The sequence below is a fragment of the Anolis carolinensis genome, chromosome 5, assembly GCF_035594765.1.
Source record: "Anolis carolinensis isolate JA03-04 chromosome 5, rAnoCar3.1.pri, whole genome shotgun sequence".
In the NCBI taxonomy this organism is placed as follows: domain Eukaryota; kingdom Metazoa; phylum Chordata; class Lepidosauria; order Squamata; family Dactyloidae; genus Anolis; species Anolis carolinensis.
The window spans coordinates 148,411,414-148,434,544 of record NC_085845.1 but is presented as its reverse complement, the minus strand read 5'-3'; the positions used below and the strand labels follow the sequence as shown (position 1 = coordinate 148,434,544).

The 23,131-nt window shown below is 41.2% G+C and overlaps 1 protein-coding gene and 1 long non-coding RNA gene across 2 annotated transcripts in view; one reads left to right on the top strand and one right to left on the bottom strand.

Moving 5' to 3' along the window:
* slc16a7 (solute carrier family 16 member 7) overlaps positions 1-11,890 on the bottom strand; it is a 127,136-nt gene extending 115,246 nt beyond the window's left edge. The window contains exon 1 of the mRNA XM_008111089.3: positions 11,749-11,890. The gene's annotated coding sequence lies outside the window, so the exon portion shown is untranslated. The remainder of the gene's footprint in view (positions 1-11,748) is intronic.
* A 412-nt stretch (positions 11,891-12,302) lies between these two features.
* LOC134299511 (uncharacterized) lies at positions 12,303-22,457 on the top strand. The gene is made up of 2 exons (XR_010006731.1): positions 12,303-18,882; positions 19,394-22,457. It is a non-coding gene; the product is annotated as an uncharacterized LOC134299511 (long non-coding RNA).
* The last annotated feature ends 674 nt before the right edge of the window (positions 22,458-23,131 follow it).

Below are 23,131 nucleotides of genomic sequence, written 5' to 3'. Positions count from 1 at the left end.
AGTAAGACTAAAATGAGCTAGATGAGTTCCATCTGTTTTAAGTCAGAAGAAAATCATAGTCATACACACAGCCCAACATGGTGGTGTCAGGACCTCCAAATCCATTTCTCCTCCATAATTCTTTCTCTGAAGTGAAAGATTAAAATATGTTGCCATTGAGTGGCCAGAAAACAAGGTTAGAAATTAGCAGAAAACAAACGCAAAAACATTTAAAATGACAATGAATTGTGTTAAAGTAAAGAATTAAATCATTGATGCAAGACACATTATCATTTCTGCTGCCTTGATACCGCAAATAGGAAGGGACAGCTAGATAGGAATGGACAGCTTCTTACAAATGCCTGAATATACTCAGTCCCACATCAAATGAGGATCAGATACATTCAGGTCTCACAATTTTGTACCTAAAGAGTGCTACCCAATATAGTGACCCTTTATATGTAGTAGTAATATCAAAAGGTCAGAAACATGTATTTGGCTCATTACCTAGAACAGCATTTTTTACCTGGATAAATAAGAAACCAATTGTGGAGAAAGAGTACTTACAAAGAGTGATTTTGGTCTAAACTGCAAAACCAATTGGCTGGTTATAGTGACCTGAAAGGTTAACAGATAAGTCAGGAATAGCAACACAGAAGTTGCAATTCACCCAATTTTTCATTTCTTTGGGAGGGGGGCTGATGAAAACAGAAGTCCTAATACTTTAATCTCTTTCCAGCAATAACTTCTTTAAAGAAAGATGATCTGCATTGAAGATTAGAAAATGAAATCTTCTAACTTTAGGCAGTAGGTCTGCTTGTGTGACAAAGACTTACATTCTGGTTATATGGATACCTTAGATCAAAGATGGACTACTTGTGGCCAAGGCCACCCAAATGTTGTTAGATGGTAGATCCTATTCAACTTTATCACAGGCTATGCAAGGTAGGATTGATGACAATTGCAGTACTATGAGATCTGGAATACTATACATTGCTCATTTTAAGAGGAGACACAATTTCTTCTGTCATATAGACACAAAAACATAAAGACATAAAAACAAAAACACCACTCTTACATAATCTAGAAAATAAAGCCTGACTGTTCACTGGGAAGAAGGGATATTAGAGGCAAAGATGACGTACTTTGGCCACATAATGAGAAGACAGGAAGGCTTGGAGAAGAGAATGACGCTGGGGAAAATGGGAGGAAAAAGGAAGAGGGGCCGACCAAGGGCAAGATGGATGGATGGTATCCTTGAAGTGACTGACTTGACCTTAAAGGAGCTGGGGGTGATGACAGCCGACAGGGAGCTCTGGCATGGGCTGGTCCATTTTTTGTGACATTGTGTCACAAAAAAAAATGTACCATTGACCTATGGAAAAGAAGATAGTGGCAACCATACCTCCCCACCCAGCAAAGAAGAAGATGGAGGAGGAGCAATCACCTACCATAGAAGAGAAAAAGAAGTAAGGGTACATGTTGTGATTACTGCTCCTGTGGTTGCCACCATCACTATCAGACATCGGTTATACTGTTTAGAGCTGACTATTTCACAAGTGGGGATTTCCCAGTCATTCCAGGTTATGAGGACCAGATTATGAGCACCCCCAGGAGGCAGATATTAATGAAATTCGTGATTGCTAAATGGAGCACTGGCAGTTCTGCAGAGCAAGAAAAACCCTCTCACCAGATAGAAGAAAATGACAAGTTTATTATTTCCAACATCTTATCTCTTTAGACATCTGTCTCACAGCTTCATGACAGGCCTAAAACCTTTCATAGAATTACATACAGAATTGCAAAAGTCTCAGTTGCAATTATTAAAATGTGTAAACATGTAAAGCTGATTCCTATCTTTCTCCAGCTTCCAAGTTTACTTGCAATAATTCACTAAACAAGCATGGCTCACCCTGGTTTATGGACTTTTATGAAGAAAAAGACAATATGTACGGCTAAATATGTTGAAAAGGTATGTTTTCTTTTAAAAAAATATACCTGAAGAGAAACTTTAGATTACAGTGGGCCCTGGTACTTGAATTAAGGCGAGGCATTTGGGGCTTTCACTATTGAAAGCCCTGTATACCCTCAAGTTGACATTAAAGGAATTTCTGAACAGCTACTCAGGTTTTATGCAATGCATGTTACTATAAATAAATACAAGAAATAAATTAAAGCTCTACAGTTATCGAAAAACAGAGATTGTTCTGTTGATATATCTAATGTTTTGTTGTGCACTTTTCTATCAATCCATTTATCAGGAGAAAACAGGAGACCAATTTCAATAACAAAATGTTAAGAACCCAGTTTGCAGAAAATCTTCCAAGGCAGAGATATTTTTCTGTTAAACAAAAGCAGAACCAGCAATAAGACCCACGCTCACTGATGGCAATACCAAAAATACTGCCCTCTATTGCTTTTATTCCAGGACTTGTGCATGCTCATCTGGGAGTAAATCCTTGTATTTCAGTGAGACTTAATTCTGAGCATATATAGGTTGAAGCTTTATGTGTCACACAACACTGTGACATTATTTGCAGAGATGAGACCCAGACCGGCAGCTTGTGCACACATAGAGTTCTATGGAATATTTGCAAAAGCAGAGAGAGAGAGAGAGAGAGAGAGAGAGAGAGAGAGAGAGAGAGAGAGAGCTGTATGTGTTGATAGATGGTCACTTGTATTTCTTATTTATTTAAAAACTCAGAGCATTTTAGACTCAAAGTTGATTTTCTTCAGAAGCTACACTTTTAAAAACTGAAATGTTTATATGATATACTATCAATGAAACTGGAACATTAAGCAAAAAGGAATATTTGGCTCCCACATTTGTAAAACTTAGGTTTACACCTCTCCTCTGGTATGCACAATAACCCAATCATAATAAGCTCTGTGCATGGGTCTGTACAGCAGGTTCCACCGTCTTGATAATTTCCTGTCCATTATTATGGTATTTTGTCATCAGAAGCATTGCTTTCATTTGTACCAAGCAAGAAATAGCAGTCAAATGTAGAATTTTGATTGGATTCTTGCAGAAACATCAGCTACTTGCTTTCTGAAATAGCAATACCGTCCTTTCATTACTGGTAATTTAAAGAAGCGGCGATGCAATTTGCCTGTTGCTCACATCCATGAGAACTTCTGCTGAGGAAACACTAAATAAACTTGCTTGTGTACCTTTCACAATCTCTTGCACCCCCCCCCCCCCCCAATCTCTGTCTGTGATAGCCACACCGGAGATACACTAGGTTTGTGTCAATAGACTTATTGAAAGTCTCACTGATGATAGTAGTGGTGGTATCATTATTGTTTACTATGTTACATTATATATTGATTTATATGACAGCTTTCCTCCAAGGAGTTTTAAGTGACAAATATGGTAATCTTTATGCTGCTTTTGAGGTAACTTTTTCAGGTAAATTAGACTAAAAGTCAAGGATTGGGCCAAGGTCACCCAGAAACCGGCCAAGCTGGGATTTGAAAGTGAGCTTCTGCATAGATCAATACTCTGAGCATTAAACCACACTACTAGATGGACCCATCTGCATCTCAATTCACACTGCCCTTCAAATATGTTACATGTCCCTCCTAAGATCTTTATTAGTACTCTATATTCCTAGATTAAGCCACAGAAGTATCTGCCCACAATTTGAGCACTTCTGAGTGCACCAGAACATTCAGAAATTGGTTAGACCAAACAACATTTTCCCTCTTATTCCAGTAAAAGAAACAAGAAATGAGTAAAACAAAAGCTGCAGAAAATCAAGATATGGTTGTGTAGCAAAAGACAATAAAGGCCAGCATTTTAATCCCTTGGAGTTCTATCTGGAGGAGGACCAAGATCAACTGCCTTAATAAGTTCTAGATATTTTAATAGAAGTGCAAGGAGAGTGGTGAGTGGAAACCCAGCAGGTTTCTACATGCTGTGAGTTAATTATATTGTTGCCCATATCATACACTAATGATTTTGTCATTGTTGAGGCAAAATTTACAGGAACTCAGTGGCAATACTTGATTTTGTCTCAATTAATTATTACAAGACCCCTGGTATGCTGCAAAAGCCCAAGTGATATGTAAGTCCTATTTGTGTGTACCCAGTAAAACTGGCTAAATATGTTCCAAATGAAACAATTCACTTTGGAAGCTTACCAGAATAGAATGACTCATTCCCGTACTTTGCCTAAACTTTCTGGAACAGAACTTACCAGTTTATCTGTAAATATACATACAGTTCTTGTCCAGATCCCTTAAGTAAAGCTTTAGCAGTTAACTGTTAGATTATCTTATTCCTTCACACCCAATAAATTCTGGCTTTTTGAAGTGCTGTTTCTTTTTGTCCTAAATGCTCTGAGCATTAGGGAAGAGACATCTTAATGCAACCATCCTCGGTAATTAATGTTTAGTATCTGAAGTGACAGCAGACATGCCCATGTGACAAAGAGCACCAGAGCTGACACATACTGCCTTTCCCTCTGGGTAATGATTTTAAAAAGAGACAAAATTTTATGATGGGATCAAGCAGGGGGAAAAGATAAAGACAATAGGGGGAGAGGGTAGAAAGAAGGACAAAAAAAACTAAAAATGCCTTCAACAACTCCTATATCTAAGTCTACATGCAAAAATAGTTTGCATATATGCAGAGTCTCAAAGTCTGGGTAAACATACTTTGTGGAAAACTCTCTGATACAGAAAGCTTATCATCTTCTAGGGTCAAAGGCAATCAAATAAAGAGAGAGAAAAGGTAATAGTGTAGACATAAGTTTAACTGAGCAGAGGGTACAAAAATAGCTAGAAGTTACATTCTGGAGAACCATATGATTCCAACTATGGATTTAGAATGATGTGCACAAAGCAAGAATGTGATACACCAGAGGACTGACAAAGTTTTGTAGATGAAATTATTAGCCCATAAGCTTCACACATACATTCTTGGTGACGGGTAAGTATTCTTGTATAGGTTGAGTATTCCCAATCCAAAAACATTGGGAACAGAGGTACTTTGATTTTGGGGTTTTTTTTACCATTTGATATTAACATATATGTACATATTGATTAATTTTGGAGATGGGACCAAAGTCTAAACATGAGATATGTAAGCTTCTAATGCATCTTAAACCCATAGCAATTGTGTACAATATTTTAATTTCTGTTGTATTTGTGTACATTGAACCATCAGAAAGCAAAGGTGTCACTATGTCAGCCAGCCATGTGGACAATTTTGGAGTATTTTGGAGTTTCATGTAAGGGCTGATCAACCTGTCCGTTATATATAGTGATACGTATATGAGTTTCATTTAGCACACTTTAGTACACTTATTATTATTATTCAATTCTGTGTCTAATTTTTGTTTTGTGTATTTTAATATATATATTATGGAAATATGTTTTAATATGTGTATTCTATGAAGTGTTTTTAAATGATTATATGTTTTGATTATGTATTTTAGCAATGTTGTAATCCACATCAAGCCATGAGAAGAGGCAGGTAAGAAATAAAATTATTGTTGTTGTTGTTGTTGTTGTTGTTAATAGTAGTAATAGTATTACACTGGGCTCTCCTTAGCTTCTATGGTGATTATGCATATGACGTTCCCTACAATACTAACATGGTTGTCTGTGTCTAAGCAGGAGTCCTAAACAGCGACCTAATTATTTCATGTCCTTTTTAAAATATCATCCCAGGCTGGCACAATATATTTTTGGCTTGAGGTAAAATACAAGATGGAACATCTCCCTATTCCCATTATGAAGGCCAGTAGGAGTGGCTACTGAATCTTACTTCAGTACTAGTGATAGGACAGCACCTTCCAGTTGATCTGATACCAGCAGCCTAACTTGAAGACTTGCTGCCTCACTCTATCATTGATAGGGCTAGTCTGGAACTGATCAAACTTTTACAGAAACAAAAGAGTAAGCCTAGAAGAGTAAGCCTAGAACCTGATCAGATCTTTATCAAAATAATGCACGAAGCTCCTTATGACATTAGCAGTACTGAAATGGCTCCAAAAACTAACATCAAACTACATTTGGAATCAGTTTTGACCACCATTTTATATTTCGCAATACACATTTTCCAGAATTCTCCAGAGTCATTTGGAGAACTGAGTACAATGAAGAATATTAAAAACTAAAAGCTACCACTTCTGTTTCCTCCTCTAATCTTTCATTATCACCTTGAGATTTTTCCATATTTCGCTTTTTGCTGCAGTGAAGTGTCTTGTGTGCTTACCTTAATAGCCTGTACATTTTCAAACTATTAGAATATGAGACCAAGCGCACTTTGCAAGAAAACCATGAACTGTTTGGTCAAGAGAATATTAATTAATATTCAGCATTGGTTCCTCAAGCCTGTTCATAATTAAATGAATTGGGAAAATGGAGTAAACTTGGCCCTCCATATCTACAAATTCTGTAATCACAGATGCAACCATCCATGGCTTGAAACAAATTTATAAAAATCCCAAAAAGGATATCTTGATTTTGCTATTTTTGATTAGAGGCAAAATTTTACTGTGCCATTGTATGACAAAACTTACAATCCAGAGATTTTGGTATCCCTGGAGGTCCTGGAACCAAACCAAGGACCTGTTTAAATACATAGATATTGTAATGCTGGCATTAGAATGGAGCACAAGAAAAATCCTTTGAAAAGGCTTATGATAATTCAGATATATTTTTAAATGGTTAATAAAAATGATACTCAGGATCTTTTTTAAAAAAAAAACTATATTTACAGACAAAATTAAATAACCAATGCAAGTTTTCCCAGGAGTAGAGGAATATACAATCCATGTAGAAAGAGCCTTGTCTGTGAGAACATCCCATAGCCTATTTCTTTTAAACATTTTTAACTCACCCTGAATAAACAGACCTTAGGGTAAGGTATAATTAAAATAGGTGGTGCGAGAAAAGATAACAGTATAAACAGCTTAGACAAGTTAAAACAATTGTAATTTAAACAAAATGAAAACCTCAATCAGAATAAGAACAAAACTACAGTCTCAACACACCCCAAATGCAAATAACCAGAGGGCCTTCCTTTTTGTGGAATGCACAGCCAGAGGGAGTCCTAACGAATCCCAACCTTATTCTCATTTCAACACTGCTGCCATCAATCAAAGCACCCCTGACAGATGGCCATTCAGCCTCTGTTTGAAGACCTCCAGAGAAGGAGACTCTGCCTCCCTCCAAGGCAGCATATTCCATTGCCAACCAGCTCCTACCATCAGGAAACTCTTCCTAATGTTCACATGTGTTCTTTTTCCTGCAATTTCAATCCATTGCTCTGCGTTTCAATCTCCAGAGCACCAGAAAACAATTGTTCTGGATACAGAGATCATGCTATATATGAAACATAAACTACATTTTTATGTACAGTAAAAACCTCATATCCATAGGGGATATGTTTAAATTTGGGCCCAAGATTTCTCATTGTGTATGTATATACAAATACATGTGTTCCAAAAATCTGGGGGGGGGAGTCTAAACCCTCCCCCCAAACACTTCTGGTCCCAAGTATTTTGGATACAGGATACTCAGCTTGTCTAAATGAAGATACCTCCGCTCAGAAGCAAGGTCTTTCCCTCAGCTAAGTATGAACTGCTGACCCTCCATATCCATGGGTTCCACTATCCATGGCTTGAAAATATTTTTTAAAAATGTTTCCAAACCTTGAATTGGCAATTTTATATAGGGACATCATTTCATTATGCCATGGATATCAATTCTACAGATATAAGTATCATATTGCGTATGAAACATAAATGAATGTTGTATTTAGACTAAAGCTCCATCTCCAAGACATCTCATTCTGTGTGCATATGCAAATACAGGTATTTCAAAATAAAAAAATAAAACTGGAAACAATTCTGATCCCAAACATTTCAGAAAAGGAATAGTCAATATTTAGATAAAGCTATGTCTGCTTTTTTTTTATCATGTCAGAAGCGAATATACTGTACTGCAAGTTGCTTCTGGTGTGAGAGAATCAGCTGTCCACAAAGACGTTGACCAGGGGACGCCCGGATGTGCCACCATCCTGCTGGGAGGCTTCTCTCATGTCCCTGCATGGGAAGCTAGGGCTGACAGATGGGACAGATGACAGCTCACCCTGTCTCACGGATTTGAACCACCAACCTTTAAGTCAGCACAAGTTCAGCCATTGTGCCACTGCGGCCCCTGCTATGTCTGCTGAGAAGCAAGGTTTTTCCCTCAGCTGAGTGTTTATGGCTGGACCCCTTATCCACAGATTCTGCATCTGCAGATGCCACCATCCATGTCTCAAAGATATTTCTTCAAAACCCAAGAGCAAACCTCAATTTGTATAAGGGGCACCATTTCACTATGTTATTATATATAAAGCAGAGGTTCCTAACCTGTGGCCGTGGACCACCAGTAGTCCACAGGAACTAAATATGGTCCATGGCCTCATTGTTACTACACCGTTGCAACAAGAACAATTGGTTTCACAAAACCCTCTTATAGTGCCAAGGCAACAGGGATGTTGGGAGAAGAGATGAAAGGCCTCCTGACTGCTACTTCTCCCCCTGAGTGAAGCCATTCCATGTGGCATCTTGAAGCGGGAGCACCTTGCTGTCTTGATTTTTAGGCCTGTTCCTGGGGTTATTTGGGGTGCTGGTTCAGAAAATTGAATGGGATAGAGTACATCAGCTCTAGGTTATTAAATACGGTTTTCTGTGGATAGGCAGATGGCAACTACTGGATGGCATATGTTCTGTACCAGAAACTAGAGCTGATGTGGTCTATCCAATGCAATTTTCTGAATCAGAACTCCAAATAACCAAACTGAATCTAAAGTTGACCAAAACTGATTCATAACCCTTTTGGTACTAATGTTGGAGAGTGGTCTCTGGTCAAATGGCCCCTGGTCACAAAAAGGTTGGGAACCACTGATATAAAGGGACTTGATCATCCATGGATTTGGGTATTGAGGGGCTCTGGAAGCAAGTTTCAACAGACACTAAAGACCCATTGCATAGGTTTGCAGCCTGTAAACCTTATCCACAAACGTCTGTCTCTTAAGGGTGTTGATTTAAAGCAGTTTGAAATTCATTTAACTCCTATGGATGAATGTTATAGAATCCTGAAAGCTGTATGTTCACAAGGCCTTCTGCTGGTGCCTCACTAAAGTACAAACCCCAGGATTCCATAGTATTTTTGATTTTGCCATTTGCTACCAAGCACAATTCAAAGTTCTAGCTTTAGCCTATAATGCCCTTAACCAGTGGTTCACAACCTGTGGGTCCCCAGGAGTGTTTGCCTAGAACTCCCAGAAATCCCAGCCAGTTCACCAGCTATTCGGATTGCTGGGGGTTGAAGGCCAAAACATCTGGGGACACACAGGTTGAAAGCCACTGCCCTAAATGGTTCTGGCCCAGCTTGCCTGTCTGAACATATCTCCCTCTAGATCCACCTCAGAGGTTAGGATCGTTGGGGGAAGCCTTGCTCTTGATCCCACCCCCCGCACAAGTGTGACTGGTGGGAATGATAGACAGGGCCTTCTCAGTGGTGGCCCCTCATCTCTGGAACTCTCTCCCCAATGAAATCAGGTCAGCCCCCTCCCTCATGAAAAAAAACAACCTAAAATGTGGCTGTGGGTCAAAGCATTCAAGCAGTAACTGAAGCAGCATGATAATGAGAATGAATGAATATGATTGGCAAATGGACAGGCCTTGGATTATATTTGAATTTGCATGATTTTAAATGGCTTTAAACTACAGGAAAGGAGATTCCACCTGAACATCAGGAAGAACTTCCTCACTGTGAGAGCTGTTCAGCAGTGGAACTCTCTGTCCCGGAGTGTGGTGGAGGATCCTCCTTTGGAGGCTTTTAAACAGAGGTTGGATGGCCATCTGTCGGGGGTGCTTTGAATGAGATTTCCCTGCTTCTTGCAGGGGGTTGGACTGGATGGCCTGTGAGGTCTCTTCCAACTCTACGATTCTATGATTCTATGGTTTAAATAATTTTAATTGTAACAATTTTTGGAATTGTATGTTGTTGGCATCAAATTGTTGCCACACTGAGTCCCTTCGGGGTACAAATGTAGGAAATAAGTAAATTATAGTATTCAGCCATAGAGATTAAAAGTGTTGTAGAGTTGCATTAGTTCAGTGGTTCTCAACCTGTAGGTCCCCAGATGTTTTGGCCTTCAGCTCCCAGAAATCCAAACAGATGGTAAACTGAATGGGCTTTCTGGGAGTGGTAGGCCAAAACACCTAGAGACTCACTGGTTGAGAACCACTGTGTTTGTCCAACAGTGTACACAAGGGCAAGCGCCGCTGCCATGCCTGCCACGTGGCAGCTGAGATCCTCCCTGTATTGGTTTGGACAGCTCCCGAGGGCTTCTGTCCAGTGGCGATACATGGAACCGGCGCGGAGGAGGAGGAGGAGGAGGCTGTTGGGCCAGCCGGCCGGCGGGCATCCCAAAGGTGCCCTTTCCGCCCCTCCACGTGACCTCGGCGCGACGGGAGCCAACCGGCTGCAGCAAGCCGGCCGAGCCCCCCTCTCTCCCCGCTCGAGCCTTTCATCCCGCCGCCTCCGCGTGTTTCCATTGGCCGCCGGCCGAGGTGGGGCCTTCGGAAGCCGGCGACGCCGATCTCCCGACGTCACCAGGCAGAAGCCTCCTCGCCTCCCTCCAGCATCCTGACCTCGACCTGTCCCGAAATAGACCACCTGAGCGAGCCCATGACTCAGGGTGTCTGTCTAGCGACGCAAGCAAAGGCAAGGCGCTCTAAGAAGACGCCTGATCCTGATGCTGCTGCTGCCTCCTCCTCCTCCTCTTTCTCCCCGTCAGGCTCCCTCCTCCTCCTCCTCCTCCTCTCCTCTTTGGAAGCACGAGCAAACCCACGATTCTGAAGCTTCTTATTGGCTACCGGGCGCACGCGCCACCGACGCGCCACGCATCCCCCCCCACCCACACTCACACCGCCGCGAACCCTATTTTCAAGAAGTCGTGGGGTGTTTTTTGTTTTGTTTTTTGTTTTCCAAAATGGCTCCCATTCGGGTCTTAATAATACACAGCAACAGACCCGCATTTGTCGTGTGTGTGGGGGGAGGAGGGGGCTATTTCCTCAAGGACCTATGTGTTGAAGGAGAGGGCCTCCTTCCCTGACGTGATGTCGTGCTGTGTGTGTGTGTGATTTGTTTTTTTTCACTGCAGGAGAGGTTTCGTGGGAGTGGCTCTCAGGGGAGGATAGTGTGTGCTGGCAGACAGCGTGTTGTAGGGTTCTTTACTGTGGAAGGAAATGAGGGGTCCTTTAAACCGTGGGGTGGGCGGGTGGGGTTCCTTGGCCTCACTGACGCGACCACCTTTCTGTGAGTGCAGATAGGGAACGAATAGGCCGAGAAGCGAGGGGGAAAGCGAGCGGCGTTATGGCTCCAATGGCGTGCCTTACAAAGACATTACATTGCCTGTGGGCTGGGCAGCGGGTTGAGAGGGAGAGGCTCAGGCCAGGCTCCATCCTCCTCATCCCAAAGAAAGCGCGCCAACCGCGCGAGAGGCAGCAGAGGTGACCTTTGGGCAAGACGCTCTTCTCCTCCGCACTGGCGACCCTGGGCGGGCCGGCGGCATCCTTTCCCACACAATGGAGAACCAAAAAAAACACTCCGAAAGGCGGCGGCTGAAGCAGAAAGCGACGGGGTTTTGCGGGGGACATATTGGCCTCCTCGGGGGCCCTCTTTTTGGCCGCCCCTTTCCCAGGCTCTCCTTTAAAAGACACGCAGCAGACACAGCCCGGATCCGTGTTACGTTACCTGCCTGGCGCTCTCTCTCTCAATCCCTCTCTCTGTCCCTCTCTTTAGGCTCGAGTGGGCTGGCTCTAGTCCCGCCGGCTCCGGCTCCCTGTCAGTGGGTGAATGGGATTATATATTTATTTCCCATGACGTGGCCTCCAGCAGCAGCAGCAGCAACAGCGGGAGGAGGAGGAAGACGGAGGGCCTTTCTTTGTTGAGGCCGTCTGAGGAGAGAGTCAGTCAGAGGCCGAAGAGGAGGAGGAGGCAGAGGAGGCGGCGGCTTGAGGTCTTCCGACCTGTTCTCGCCGGTTGCTGCTTGCTGCTTCTGTTGTTCCTCCTCCTCGGAGGGGGCTCTGGATGTCAAGGGCAGCCGGGCGCTGGAGTGGCATCACCAACCGCCCGGGATGCGTGGGGCGGAGGCGTCGCCGTCGTGGGGAGGCGCCTGCCGCTCAGCTCCTTCCTCGGCCATCCGGCAGCTCTTCGCTCCGGGCGGGGAGAGAGAAAACGGGGGCGAAAGGGAACTAGCCAGGAGGAAACGCCAGGCGCCTCTGCTTACCTTGGGCCCCAAACCAGTTACTGCTTGCTTGGCTGCCTTACCATTTCTTTAAGGTTAAATACGATTTTAAGGAAGTGGGGGAGTGCTGGAGGCTGTTGTTTTTATTTCAATCTGGTGAGCAGCTGTGAAGAGGTCATCCCAAGAGTACACTGCCGTTTCCGCCGCAGCTTCCCCTTTTCTCTCCAAATGGTGTGTGTCATTGGAAAAAGCAAGCGACCTCAGAGGGCAAGGATATATTTCAGGCATGGGCAAACTTGGGACCTCCAGGTGTTTTGGACTTCAACTCCCACAATTCCTGACAGCTGGTAGGCTGTTAGGAATTGTGGGAGTTGAAGTCCAAAACACCTGGAGGGCCCAAGTTTGTCCTGCCTGATATACAGTAGAGTCTTGCTTATCCAACATTCTGGATTATCCAATTCATTTTGTAGTCAATGTTTTCAATACATCATGATATTTTGGTGCTAAATTTGTAAATACAGTAATTACTACATAGCATTACTGCATATTGAACTACTTTTTCTGTCAAATGTGTTGTTAAACATGATGTTTTGATGCTTAATTTGTAAAATCATAACCTAATTTGATGTGTAATAGGCTTTTCCTTAATCCCACCTTATTATCCAGCATATTCGCTTATCCAATGTTCTGCCAGCCTGTTTATGTTGGATAAGTGAACCTCTACTGTATTTAGTATTAGGGACTAAGCCCAAGCAGGATTTCCTGCACTGCAGCGGGTTGGATTCTCAATTGTGAGAGTTGAAGGCCAAAACACCTGGAGGGCCAAAGTTTGCCCATGCCTGATATTGTAGGGGACTTCCAATCAGGCTTTTCTGCATGGCAGAGGGTTGGACTGGATGGCCCTGGTGGTTTCTTCTAACTCTTTGATTCTATGGTCCGTTCCACACTGGCCATATAAATGTAACTGGCTCAATAATAATAAAAATAATAATAATGGTGCTTTATTTATATACTGGCCTATCTCCCCAAGGGGACTCAGGGTGGTTTCCAACATAAGCAAAAGATTCAATTGCCAGTAGAAGACCCTCCAAAAAATCAGGTGCCCTGAAAAAAATGGTGAATATCCTGTGGCTTCTCCACGATTACATGATAGCAACAGTCTTAGACAGCAATGGCTCCCAAAGTGACCCATTTAAGGTGGAATCAGGTGTCAAATAGGGATGTGTTATTCCCCCAACCTTATTTTCCATCATCATCGCTATGATACTTCATCTTGTTGATGAAGTGGAAATCATTTTTCGGACAGATAGCAAGCTATTTAACCTCAGCAGACTGAAAGCCAAAGCCAAGGTCACAACAACATCTGTTATAGAACTCCAATATGCCGATGACAACGTAGTCTGTCCACATTCAGAAGCCACTAAACATCTTTGCAGAAGCATACAAGAAGCTTGGCCTCTCATTAAACATCGAGAAAACCAAAGTGCTCTTCCCGCAGGCACCCGCCAATCCCTCTGCAAGGGCAAAAATACAGCTTAAATGTGTAACATTAGAAAATGTCGACAATTTCCGCTACCTTGGCAGCCAATTCTCTACAAAAGCCAACATTGACACTGAAATACAACACTGCCTGGGCTCTGCAAATGCAGCATTTTTCCGAATGAATCAAAGTGTTTGAGAATCAGGACATCTGTAGTGATACCAAGGTGCTTGTTTATAAAGCCCTTGACCTCCCAACCCTGCCATACGCCTGCAAAACATGGACTGTCTGTAGACATCACACTCAACTCCTGGAGCGATTCCATCAGCGTTGCCTCCGAAAAATACTGCAAATATCTTGGGAAGACAGGCAGACAAATGTCACTGAGCTCAAAGAAGCAAAGACCATCAACATTGAAGCAATGCTCCTACACCATCAACTCCGCTGGACTGGCCACGTTGTCCGAATGCACAATCACCATCTCCCAAAGCAGTTACTGTATTCCTAACTCAATAATGGAAAACGGAATGTTGGTGGGCAGGAAAAGAGATTTAAAGACAGGCTTAAAGCCAACCTTAAAAACTGTGGCATAGACACTGAGAACTGGGAAGCCCTGGCCCTTGAGCGCTCCAACTGGAGGTCAGCTGTGAACAGCAGTGCTGTGGAGTTCAAAGAGGCACGAATGGAGGGCTTAAGGGAGAAATGTGTCAAGAAGAAGACGTGCTAAGACAACCCTGACTGGGACTGCCTTTCATCTGGAAACTGATGTCCTCCCTGTGGAAGAACATGCGGGTCAAGAATAGGGCTCCACAGCCACCTATGGACCCTCTGCCAAGACACTATGCTTGGAGGACCATCATCCTCAGTCTACAAGGAATCGCCTAAGTACAACAAGATAGACATCATAAAACAAAACATACAATCCTGCTAAATCATAAAAGTTAAAATCCAGTTTTAGTCTATTCCAGCAGATGGGTTCAAAGTACCAATAGCCAGAATTTCAGAGTGGACATGGCCAATTATGAAGGGCTATGCAGAGGCTGATATGACAGAGTATCATAGGACCAGGGAAGTGGATAAAGTGCAGAGCTACCAAGAGAGAAGGGCCTAGGGACTAATGCTTGAAAGCCTGCTGAAACCACCAGGTGTTCAGGTCCCTGCAGAAAGAGGACAGTGTAGAAGTGCCCTATGATGCCAGTCAGGGCTGGCTTGAAATAACAATAATAAACTTTATTTCTAGAACACCCTCTAGAAGTAAGATTTAAATAACCCAGCATTTTCAGTTTACATTGCTGACCTGTTCCCTTGATGTAGCAACTACAAAAAAGCTCATCCATCCTCACTTCAGGGGAGCCAGCATAATGGAGCTGTTTGAGTGTTGAAGAATGTCATGAATCTAAAATCTGCTCCTCCTTGAAAATCTACTGGCAAGTCTTACTCTCGCAGCGTCAAAGGCTATGGCAAACCTCTTCTGAATAATTCTCACCAAGAAAACCATAGGATAGAGTCATCATATGTCAGAGTCGACTTGAAGGCACTGAGCAACAGGACTTCTGGACTAGAACTACTATTACATTTGGCATTAGAGTAGCTACTGGATTCCCAGACCAAACTGGCTCTCTGTTCCTACTGCCCCCTTTAAATCATGGCACCTTTTCTCATTCCAGCTGCTAGGAGGCAGCCCTAGGAGGCATGTTGGTAAGTGTACCTGAAACAGATAACTTCCTGAGACAAGCAGTTTCAATATAATTCAGGAAGAATTCATTGTTATGTTTCCTTTGCTTGATACTCCTAGTCTGCTTCCTGAGGCAGATGCTTCACTTCTGGTCATGGTATGGAGCTCTCAAGGTCTCAAGATGTGCTTTTAAAAAAGTAATTAAAATTCACATCTGTAACTGAGGCACACTTTTATTTTATCATCTAGTTTGACTACATGTCAGGATAATAACTTCTACTCACATGCTGCTCATCTGCAAGTCATTCTGAATATTATGGAATGAATTCAAGACAAATCTAGTATACATGAGCAGTTGAAAGTATGTGCCAGAAAGTAGGCGAGAGTGTCACAAAATGGAGTCAAATTGCAGTTCATGCTGACATACTTGTTTTGAGAAAAAGGGTCTTATTGCATAGTAGTATAAATAAATAAATAAATGTGGTGTCACCTTCGAGACTAACTGGCTTATCGAGCTATAGAAGCTGAAAGACTGGATCAATAGAGTAAATCATTTCCTCTTAAGCTAATTCTTCAAAGTGGCCAGTTTGTTTTCTAAACAGTGTAAAATGCATGTCAGATTGCAGACAAGGAAGTTTAGGGCAAAAATGTTTAAAGAAAAGACTGGCAAATTAATAAGCAATTGAGGAGAGACAACAATCACTAAAGCTGTTCAACAACTTTAAGTTATAGTTGCACTATGTGCAAAGGAACGAATGCAGGTAAGGCAATGAAGAGGTGAAGTTCAGTAATGAGAAGAGCTAGATGTTGAATTTTGGTTGCTTATCGTTGTGTGCCTTTGAGTTATTTCTGACTAATAGTAACTCTAAGGCAAACTTGTCACAAGATTTTCTTGACAATATATTTAGAGAGAATTTGTTTTTGCCTACCTCTGAGTGTGATTTGCCAAAGGTCACCCAGTGGGGTTCCATATCTGAGCAGGAATCTGAACTCTTATATCTAGAGTTGTAGTCAAACCACTGCATCATACTGGCTCTCTGCTTGATCCATTTTCAACAGAACTAGAGTGTGATTTTCTATAAAGATCTTGGATAGATAGACTTTTCCATCACCTCTTTTACCTTGGGTAAAGTTGCTTTTATGAAATAGACTCCACACTAAGGCTTTGATATTTCAGGCTATATTCCTATGCTTTGCTTCTTAGCACTCCCTACCATTCATAAATGCTGGGAAATAGGGATCTCTGCTGCTAGTGCATGCCATTAAGGAACATAAGCACATTTATCATAGTGACCTTCCAACTAACCAGCTCACTGTTTTCTTCAAACAAAGGTAGAACATGAAATAAGACTAGAAGTGATGCTTCATAAGAATACTTACAATGTGCTTGCATAGGCACATATAGTCACCTGATGATGAGGTTATCATTGGTGTTTATTATTTCACTGCCAACATTAATGGGTTAGATCCTTCATGCTTACTGTGTGCCATCCCACTGATGTCAATTGTAACTAAGAATGGAAGCTGGCACCAATTCTTCCACTGAGCTGCTGCTTTTTCCCAAAGTCACACCACACAGATGGCATGACAAGCATTGGCAGCTGTTTTCCATTGAATAACTAGCTGGGCACAGAGTATCTCTGCAGAAAATTAGAAGCAGAGCAAGAGCCACAAACAGTTCCTGGAAAACAGAAAACATGGATACTTGATCTGCAGAGAAATAGTCAAGGTTAAGCACCATGTTACATCCTTCCATTCAAAGAGAGCTTCATAGTACATTGGGAAGCATAAAAATGTGCAAGTGTTTCAGAATTCTTGAAATTTTTCCTTTTTAAAATTTATAGCATTTTCAGAAGAAAAATAAACACCACTTGATATTAAAGTGTATAGATAGGACAAGTGTTTCACACAGATAAATTGCCCTTTCAAAGAAGGTAGTATTAATTTGCAAAAGCTACACAGCAACAAAGCCTACAGCATCAACTCAAACAAAAACTATTTTGCCCACTGATAATCATGCTGATAGAAGTAATCAGTCTTCAGTAGGAATATTGTGTCACTCCATTAGAGTGACATTCCATGATTTTTCACAAATGGCCTTATAGAGAATATACTGCTGGGTTCAACCTTTAATATTTGTAGCAGCCAGCAGGTTGCTAAGAGGAAAGGTTGTGCCAAGCAGAGCATTAACATGCAATTTGAAAAGAAAATGCTTTTACAGACTCAGTTTTTTTCAATACACAATAACTTTCCTTGGAACTTTTTCCAGAATATCCTGGTATGTATAGCTGAATACAAGGTGTTTTTTTGTTTTTTGCTATTGTGAAATTGTATGAGCCATATAGGCACTAATGGAAATAAGCCAAACAAGTGCAGTGGTTAGAGTATTGGCTTGTGATATGGGAGATCTAGATTCAAGTCTCATTGAACCATGAAACTTGGTGGGTTTCACCTGGGGCAGTCATTCTTTCTCAGTTTGACCAACATCACAGGATTGTTCTGAAGAGAAAGACAGGAGGAAAAATCCCTATATTGAGGTCAGTGGAGGAAAGGTGGTGCATGAATATAGCTACTAAATAAAAGAAGTTGTAATCATGACCATCAAATTGATTGTGTTGAACTGTATTTTAGGCTTGTCCGATCGATGGAAAAAATGTTTCAATTCGCGTTTCTAAAGTAGGGGGTGCTGGCTCTTCGATGTAGAAATTATTTCTTAATGTTTCACCCAAAATTTTCGGATATTTCCGAAAATTCGTAATGTTTCTAAAATGTTTCTAAAATGGCGGACGCGCATGCGCAATGGCAAAAAAACGGGAAACCGGGGGGGACTTTTCTGGGGGTCTCCCGCCCTCATTTCTTGAGCTATTCTCATCAAATTTGGTACAGTGGGAGAACACGTTCCACACTCTTTGCTCAACAAATTGGGGATTTTAATAGAGATCCTCCACGTAGACACAGAGGACGCTAGCCCCCACCTTTGGCAGCCATTGTGGAAGACTCTGATTGGCCAGGGAGCGGCCATGTTAGGCTGCGCTAGGCTCCCATTCATGTTAGGTTGCAGAAACAAAAAAATAAATAAATAATAATTTTTAAAAAATATTAAAAAAAAATTTTGGAAGGAAAAAAATTAACGAAAATTTTAAGAAACAATTAGAGAATGGGCCAATGATGGTTCGAATTACATTGCCAGTTGCACCCAGGGAAAACGTTTCAATACTCGTTTCAAAAAACGAGAACAATCCGAAATAATTACGAAACGAGAAACATAACGAATATTTGGACAACCCTACTGTATTTAAATGTAAATTAAGGACAATATGATATGATAGCAGAGAAATGTAGTGTGCTGTTTTATTGTATTGAATTAAAGATAAGTGTTATTGCATGAACCAAATATAAGCAATGTGTTCCTTCTTCAACACATTTGTATTCCATCCCTTTTCAGGTTCTAGAACAGAGTGGCTAACAACAAGAATAAGCTAACAGGTATAAGATGTAAAAATTGAACACACACATAACTATATAAGCACATACACACAATTTCATATAGATGTTAACTTTTTTGTTGATCAAACTGAGTTCTAGAACTAGAAGGGCTGTGTCTAGACAGCATGGGGATGCATCTGCTCCATTGGGGTGGCCCACATCTCATTTCTTCTATCTCATCCCTTCCATTTCACTACCACCAGAGTTTGTAGCTGTCCATGGAGCTCCTGTCTGTTAGGTCCATCCTGACTGATGTCTGCAAAAGAGATCTGCATGATCAGCAAGGAGGAGGGAAGTGATTTTCTCCCTCCTTGCTGGTCATGTGGGCCACCTGTTCTAATATTGGACCTGATCCTGCTGTCCAGACTGCCCCAAAATCATAGGCTACTCTGGAGTTTCCAGCAAATTACAGAATATCCTTGACTTTGCCCTGCAATGTATTTATTTTTATTTATCATGTCAGAAGCGAATTGAGGGTACAAGCTGTAATGGTTTGTTTGTTTGGTTGCAGGTCACTTCTGGTTGTGAGAGAATCAGCCATCTACAAAGACGTTGCCTAGGGAATGCCTGGATGTGTCACGATCCTACAGGGAGGCTTCTCTCATGTCCCCCACTCTGCAATAATCACAAGAAACTGATCTGTATCATAGAGACAGATAGCCATCTTCTCAGGGTGAATTGAATTTTTAAGCTCATGTAGACAAAATACTTGAGCATATTCTTATAAACCTTAATTGAACTCAATGAAGGTATTTCTAGATGGTTTGCTGAAACCTTTGGCATCAAGAAATGATATATTTGATTCTTATTATGCTTGCTTAAAAAGAATTCCTTGCACAGGGACAACCCTTAAGATATTTTGAGTCTCAATCTAGAGAGAAAAGCAGGGGAAGTATGTCAAATGTACATTAAAGTTTAAAAAACTTTAAACTGGTTTAATTAAGGATGATCATATCTGCCAAGTATATTTCCATGGTTTCCCCCTTTCATCTGTCTGTAAGGTCATTCTTTGTCACTTTTTGAATAAAATGCATATGTATATAATGCACATTCCTTTTTCAAATAGAAACATAAAATGACCAACTGACTTAAGTACATGCATGTGCATGTAAGAATTGTATGCAGTGTTTCTTGTGTATTCAATTTCTTTTGTGGAAGTCCTAAAGTGCCTGAATATTTACAGACATTGTGTCCAATTTATATTCAGCTTGAGAGATACACAATTGGATAAATAATGTCTTTTAAAAATACAAAAAAATCTTGCAAATATGCAGTAAGAATATTTGGCTAGAGGTCTGCTTTAAGAGTGCCAATTCACTGAATCATAAATTCAGAAGCAGAAAGCAATATGTTATCAACTTCAGAGGTAGGCAATCTTCTGCCTCCTGATGTTTCAGAGTACAATTGCTATAAACCATGACAACTGGCATCTTTGTTAAGCCTTTTGCAAATTATAGCCTATGATTGTGAGGATACGAAATTGTCTTCCCTAGATTTAGATGGTGATAATGCAAATGTTATGGTGAATCCACACAATGCATCTTCAAATTAGGTAAATTAAAAGGGAAGAAGGTGGGTGCATCCTAAATCATATTTATATGCTCAGAATTCAGAAGGCCTATTCAACATGTGAGGAGAAGATGGGATGCATATGATGTGCCATCTCCATCCTCATAATGCCTTCCAAGATAGTCTACTCTGTGCCATCTATGAGTTGGTCTGTTGATGCCATGTATGGCATAGTTACCTGTATTGAAGTAAGATTTAATTGACAGTAAGGTCAAATGTTGTATGTGTTGTCGAAGGCTTTCATAGTCAGAATCACAGGGTTGTTGTGTGTTTTCCTGGCTGTATGGCCATGTTCCAAAAGTATTATCTCCTGACATTTTGCCCACATCTATGGCAGGCATCCTCAGAGGTTGTGAGGTATATGATGCCTGCCATAGATGTGGGCGAAACATCAGGAGAGAATATTTCCAGGCCATACAGCCCGGAAAACACACAACAACCCTCAAATGTTGTACATGGAAGAATGAGATAAATGTCATCTTGCTCTTCAATGCAACAGCAAAACACCTTGAACCCTCGCACTGAATTTAATATGGAAGCAAAGTTCTCAATTAACAGGTCAAAAATGACAGATAATTAACAACAAATGTTCACTGGTTAATTTTTTTAATGAATTGGGAACATTGATCCAAAATCTCTTTGCTTCAGTCATAAATAATAATGGTGCATATATTGATGCTCCCCTTTTAAGCATGAGTATTTGGCATTTGGAGAATCAAATTAGACTTAACAAGAACATTAGCTACTTTTGGTGCATTCCTAGAACTTGATTATTGGGTGGGTGAAAATATGAGACTTTTCTTCCTTCCTGACATCTGTTAACATCAATTGCTGAGCTCTGATGCTTTTCACTCCAGGTCATTAATCACCAAAGCCTGCCAACGTCCTCCATGATTTTCATTTCTGGCAGGATCCTACCTTCTGCACGTCCCAACATCAGGCTATGAATCCTCATGGAAGTGACTCCAGTTTCATATGAAGGCTAGTAAAATGGTGGATACATGCCATAGAATAGGCATCTGCTCTAAAGTGGCAGCTGTCCAATTGTCTTGTGGGTGAGATTGTTGCTGGCATGCTAGATTGGTACTGATTCACAGCAGCTCCTGATTCCTGCCTGCCCACATCCCAGCATTAGGACTGGATGACAAAATTTGCCCTCAAGGTTTTCAGAGATTCACCCAATCTCTCTTCCCTGTACCCAAATGAAGAACAACCCATAGTGCATACATGTCTGTACTTGCAATGTGTTATGTGAAAATAATATTTTGACAAAATGTACACATGAGAAAAGCACACTTTCTGAGACACACAAAGACACTTTAATTAATGTGTATAACATTTTAAATCCAATTGTTAGTTCCAATTACAGTATTAAATCAAAGTGAATATGTTCAGTCAATGTATTGTGTAAGGTCTACTGTTTCTTTGTGTTGGAAGTAGCAAGAGGATTTAGGCCAAAACACATACATTTGAAAAAGTGCACACAAATACATGTATGGATTTCTTTATAGGGTATGGTAGCCTGTGCAGAATCAGAATGTATTGAGCTTCAAGGTGCAATTCAGAAAACTTGAAAGAGCTCAAGCCTTATAGATCTGTACATCTTAATTTAGCAATGAATTAGAAAGTAGGACACCATGATTCATGAGGCACAGCAGAGAGAAGTGTCAAGGAGTTGATATCTATAGCCTTCTAAACCCCAGCGCTGTCCAGTTCTCAAGAACATGTGTCTGTGCTAACATAGTGCTACCTAGTTTAGAAATTTTGGAGGAGGGAGAGTGAACATTTGGGGGAAAAATTATTGTGTGTTGAAGAAGCTTAAATTAATGACTAGAGGGAATCATGCAACACCAGCTGTATTGGATACAAATATTCTTAATAATTGCCACATTGTTATTATGTCTTGGTTGTTGGAGGGCAGCATTTTTGGAAAATTAAATCAATGGCATTTTGTACAACAGTGTCTATAAGCAGCACTTTTTCTATAAAGAAATCCTTAGAGTCAATCCATGGTTATTTGTCTTCATTATGTTTTTCCTTACACAACTGGACACAAGGAAAGTGGCTGGAGGCTCTCTGAGCTGTGAACTGTTAATGACAGAATTCTGTGGAGGTGAATGACAATACAAGAAAGCTTGAACAGTTTTGTCCAATTTGCCTGAAAGGCCATCTTTAAAATGAAAGGTCTCCCAGAACATCAGAAACATTCTTATTCTCAAGGGCATTTAATCTGAAAGATGGAAGTATAAAGACAGGGACAGTTGTCAAGAATTATCTATTTCAAATGATGGTGGCCAAGGTATAAAAGATGGAATGCTCTGTGCCCATAGACAGCAAATGCCAGCAGTTAAGCTACTCCAGTAATACACATGTAGTCAAGGTAGCTTACCAAGGTTGAAGTACTGAAATTGCCCTTCTAGCACTCAACAGTCACAATAACCAATGCCACATAGGAATGACAAGGAGATGTACACCGTAAGCCAAGCCAGACATCAAGAATCCAAATAGATTAATGAGCAGGAAGCACCAAAAATTCAGAGACAATAATCAGTTGTGAACAACAAAGTCTCTCAGTCACCACCTTGACTTTTTGAGCTTGAGCTACCAGGTGCTTAACAGTTGAGTGTTCCTTATTTAAGGGCACTGGTTCCTCCTCCTCTGGTTCCCCAGGTCTTCCAGA